Here is a 6000-nt window from a genome sequence, read left to right on the forward strand (position 1 = left end):
GTAAAAAACTGATAATTACAAAATTGAAGAAAAGAAGGGAGACTGAATTAATATAGACGACGACGATATATCGTTATTCGACACTGTAAGGGTTAAATTTTTTTTCCCTAGTTACGCTAGCAAAAATACGAAATTACACAAACGTTGTATAAATTTATTCGGCGATAATTTTGTGTCAAGTATCTTCGAAGCTTGGACGTTCAGACCTTTTATTTCTCAACTTTTCGAGCGTTATTTTATTGCGTTTTACTTAGGTCCGTAGTCAGAAATTTAACGCACATTTGGGTGCAATTAATCAACGTGAAAAAGATAGGTGTGCAAATACATTTCGCTGCTTAAGCTACTGTATATTTCCAACATTGTATTTTATAGACTATTTTAAAGAACTTTGACTAATAGGATATTCCACTAATGCACAATACTTTTTCACCCACAGGATCAATAATTAACAACATTGTAAAATTTGTATGCTTGTCCTTTTACAAACGCATACACGTAACGAATAACAATACCAATTAAAAAATAATTCAATAACTGAGTGATAAAAGTGAAAAATTTGTCTGAGCAGAGAAAATTTTGCACGTCGCTTCGACTTTTCGACTTGGCTCTCTTCCGTTTCGTTTCGTCTTCTTTTATTTTCTGTTCTTAACAGGACCGCGCGTAAAACGCCCTGTTCGCGTCGTTCTTGCGCGCGCCGGACGTTTATTTATACGATTCCCTGGCTTTTTCTGTCCGTTCTTTCCGTCTGTCTTCTTTTACCGCGGAATTCTGATTCTTGGCTATCGAATGTTACGCGCGGTAGCTGCCACAAGTTCGCAGACGTTCGACATTCCTCCGCGTGCCGCTCTTCGAGGGTGCTAATTGATTTCGCAAGCCATTCGCTCGCGAGTTTAACCACTTTCGCTCGGGATCGGCGCGAATGTTTAATGAGGAAGATACGTGTTATTTCGAAGGTACGCGATTTGCTTAGGTATTTCGGAGCTGGGATTTTTTATAGAAGAAACGGAGTCTTTCATGATCAAGGAAATTGAAATTTTTTAAAAATGGACAGTGACGAAAGAGTGTCAAAAGAACAACGTAGGTGTTTGATTAATAAACAGGTCTACATGCTACGGAATTTACGTCTCTGTTAAAATAACAAACGAGAGTGAATTTCATCGTATTTTCATTTACCGTTTGAAATGATTTTTGTGTAATTTTTGGTATTTTATAAAATTGAAATGATTGTGAATCTTCGAGGGAAGATAAATACATGGTAAAAAATAATAATAAATGAAAGGTTAAATTAAAATTATATCAATTAATATTTATTTAATTAGATCGTTATTATTTTTATGTATAATTTTTTCTTCTTATAATTGGAGGAATAATAATTCTATTTTCATATTTTATTTGTCTAATTAATTTGCAAAAAATTATAAAAAACTTATATTTTATTATTTTAAAATGCATATTTATTATAATAATTGTTATTTTTTTTAATTTAAATTTTTTACTAATAATACAAAATTTTAAAATTTATAATAATAATTACATTTATTCAATAATGCAAAATTATTCTATTTATAAATTATATAACTTTCTTAATAATTATTTTAATACTTTTAATTTCATCAAAAGTTTATTATATTAAAAAAAGAAATCTGTACGAAATAAATTATTATAATGAAGAAATTTAAAATAATAATTTACAAGCATATTAAATTTAAAATCCCATTATCATTTATTAATCTTCCAACACTAACAAATATTAATTATATATGAAATTTTAATACTTAATTAAATTCAAAACAAGAACGTTTGCTCTTCTTTCAGAAAAGTTAGAAGATCAGTAAGATTCACCGAAATGAAATCGTTGTCCAGCCAAACTGAACATTCTGCCAGCTATTGGAATAAAATACACAAGCAACACCTCGATTCAAAATCGAAATCTGCAACATCGACAGACATTCAGTCATCCTGTCGATTTCCACGAATTGATTATCCACGGAATATTGTCACATACGACGCAGCCGCGATTTATCTTCCGGGGGACCCGGACAACAGAGGCGTGGCCTTTTCATGGCAAATTTGTCAGTCGGTCGATCATTAAACGAATTCGCTCGGTCGTGTCATTACTGAGGAACTCGGAGAAAGAGAAGGAGGAAAAAGAAGAAGAATCGAGCAGAGATCACGATGTTTTGAACATTACAGACGTACTAAAACAAGTGAAAGGTATTAAAGAATTAAGGAATTAAGGTTCCATGTTTCTTAAACCAAGTATATTATACGTCTATTATTCCCCGAATGATTCTTAGTGCGAACCAAGATTTTGGTTGATTGAACAAATGTTGGATGACCAACCCGGACAATATATATGCAAATACTGACAATAAGCAACAGTCCACATAAAAGTGGACTGTGAATAGTTAGTCATAAGGGCAAGATCCAATAGTTGGTCATCTATGCTCCTTCCCCTTCCACTTGACGATGATAACCAAATATATATAAGGACATGCTTTAGAGACATTTAGTCTCCCTCTTAAAACATTCTAAATCATTATAGAGACATTCAATATCGCTAACTCATAAAACATTCTAACTCATTATAGAGACATTCTATATCGTTAAGAGCAATAGACGTTCATCATATTCTAAGACATTTTAAATTATTGTATATCATCTTATTTCATACACGACTACGACTGTAAGGAAATAAATTCTTCTAAATTGTACTCCATTACATGGAATCCAACACGAAGCATTTTTTTACTTTTTTCTACGCAATTTTCAAAAGTGTCAACTGTATCAGAAGGAAGAGAAGAAGACAATGGCTGCTTCTGAACTTTTTACTACTTAACTGCAGACTTATTTACAAAAATAATTAAAAAAAACAGAAAGACAAAAGATCACTTTACACATTGAATGAAATAAAGAGTATCGTGTGACGTGCGTTTTCCATAAACGCGTGTAAAAATCCGCCTAAAAGTCCATTTACGACAGCACAGCAGTACCTTTACCTATAATAATACCTATTCGTCTCCCCGAACCGCTCTCCTTTCCCTGGAACCGTTTCTTTCCCGTGGAATCCTCCTCGCGATCGTTCCTCCGATATCATCACGCATACATAGAGAAATCACAGGCAGAAGAAAGAGAAGAAGATGAAGAAGTACGAGGAAAAGGAGGAGGAGGAGAAGGAGGAGGACAGGAGACAACAACGGTTGCTCCTGGATGGAGGACGAAGGAGAGCAAAAGCAGCCACGCCAGCGTAGGATGAAGATTCACCTCGGCCTCAGCGTAGCAGCGAGAGAAAGAGAGACGGCCACCCACGTCGAGGGCGCAAAGGCGATATTTAGCGGAAGGCAAATCTCTCCGGGGCCACCCACGTCGGCTCCTTCGTTCGTCGGGGCTACCTTATTTCAGGGTGCAACCAAGACTGGCTGTGTTGCTTCTCTGTGCTACGATGCGTGAGCCACTAGCACGGTAGACGCGATACACCAGGGACGAGCGATTCAGCCACGGTGCCCCCCGATCCCGGCGTACACGTGTATGCGAATACGGTGCGTATGTAAAGCAAACGAATCCAGATCTCGGGAAAATAAACGACGCGGGGAATACACGCATCGCGTAACATATTGAATGTTAAACCCCCTTATGGCGATGGCAACTTTGGTTGCGCGGACCATAACGAGTGACCGAACCGTGTACGATAATTCGTCGCTTCCTTTTTCATTTGAACTGTCGTATGACCGTCGCTGGATAGAAATTATTAAGAAGCAACAAATTTATTATTACTAAATTTAAATTTTTCATACTGTTTATTACTAAATTTAAATTTTTTAAATTTATTATACTGTTGGATTCCGTGGTAACGGAGTCAATACGCCTATAATTTAGAAGAGTTTATCCCCTTACAGTCGTGTATGAGATAGAATAATATAGAATGATTTACAATGATTTAGAATGTCTTAGAATATGATGAATGTCTAATGCTCTTGAATATGATGTAGAATGATTTAGAATGTTTAATGCTATCTAAAGCATGTCCTTATATACATTTGGTTATCATCGTCAAGTGGAAGGAGCATAAATAACCAACTACTGGATCTTGTCCTTATGACTAACTATTCACAGTCCACTTTTATGTGGACTGTTGCTAGCTCATTATTTACATAGATTCAATATTGTCCAGGTTGGTCATCCAACAATACTTAAATATACTTAGAGGAAGATATTGCAATTTGGGACAAAGAATTCTCGACGTACGTGGCACGAGATTAAAAATAAAAAAGACTGTTGCAAGACTTTTGAACGTGTACGTGATCTCGAAAAATACATTTGCTCCAAACTCTTGGGAATGTCAAACGACGCAGGGAACATACTGTAAGATATACGATAGGTACTGAATATTAAAAATAAAAAGACTGCTGTAAAATTTTTGAACGACGTGTACGTGTGTGGCAGTTAAGCACAAACATGTATACGTATTTATGCAATATATATCGTTCAATAATGGTGAACATACTTGGCCGAATCAACAGAATCTCCGACGCCAAAATCACCAAAAATCACCTTTGACATACGGAAAATTATAAGCCTCTGCAACATCGCGTAACTCGGAAGTTGTACCGTTCATACATATGTATATCCGTTTCATCAATCAGTACACCCATTAGGAAGCCACGAAATGTACGATCATTATTTATTGTCGGATTTTCAATTTGATGCGAATAGCTACGATCAACCCTTCCGAGCCAGAGTTTCGTTTACTCGCAAAAGGAGAAGATTAGCAATTAATTGCAGGCATTCTCCTTCGTTCTGCCAGCGATTTCTCCTCGTGTATGCGTGACGATGTTGGAGGGGGCGATCGCGAGAATGATTCCACGGGGAAGGAACGAGTAGTTCCACGGAAAGGAGAGCGGCTCGGAAAGATGAATAGGTGTTATTATAGGCAAAGGTAATGAAAGATATTGTTACGCTGTAATAAATAGTATGCGGATTCCGAGGGCGAGGCACGCAGCGAGCCGAGACTCGGCCGATGCTGAACCAAGAGGACGGTTAATGATCGGTGTTCGAGGTCGTTTCTCCTTCCTCGGCTTATTGAGGATCGCCAGGCGAGCCGTTTGAGGGTAGATTTAGTGTTTCACGGGGGGGAAATTAGGGTCGATTAGAACCTCGGGGAGACTGGGAGTGGCGAGGGACTCTTGCTTTTTAAAAGTTTGCACGCGGTAATCGTGCGTGAACTGCTGAGATGCTGAGATGCTTTAATTGCCGATCGCGAGCCACCGGCGTTCATTTGAACGATTCTCGATGTTAATTCTTGCGGTTTTCAGAGCGCGTGGTTATTACCTGCGTGCACGTTTTTTTTTTTTTTTTTTTTTTTTTTTTTTTTTTAAAAAACACAGGCCAGCCATAAATTGGAAATAAAATATTCTTCGTTCTGTGAAATAACGTTTTTTTTTTTTTTTTTTTTTTTTTTTGCTTCTAACAAGTTCTATCATTGGCCAAGGATAGAATAGGCCACGTATGGAATGGGACTTCCCGTCTCTGAAATATAGACCAGGGAAGAAAAACCACTGGGTGCTTTAGCGCATTCTACGGTGAATTGGAGAATTACGCTAGAAGTAAAATGGCGAGGAACGTAGATGAAGTTAAAATTGTTACAAGCTGAATAATCTTTAGAAATGTAGGAAATAATTTAATTGTCATAAATGAATCGTTGAAGCTGTGAAATAATATGCGTTTGAAAATATAAAATAGCTAATTGCTCAGTTGTAAATGAATGGTTAAAATTATTAACTATTACATATAAATATCATAGAAATGCAAACGTTCACTTTGTATAAAATATAGAAATTACAGTATTTGCTATTGCCTTAAAATAATGGAAACCATTGAATAATACTTTCTGCAGAATATTTGCACCCTATTACTTAATGGTGAAAATACTGTAGTTAGTTGATAGTTGATTGCCAACAAACATAATTCTGTGATCACGTGATCAAACAACTGTACGAATTC

Source organism: Frieseomelitta varia, unplaced genomic scaffold (genome assembly GCF_011392965.1).
Source record: "Frieseomelitta varia isolate USP_RPSP 00005682 unplaced genomic scaffold, Fvar_1.2 scaffold_726, whole genome shotgun sequence".
Lineage (NCBI taxonomy): Eukaryota > Metazoa > Arthropoda > Insecta > Hymenoptera > Apidae > Frieseomelitta > Frieseomelitta varia.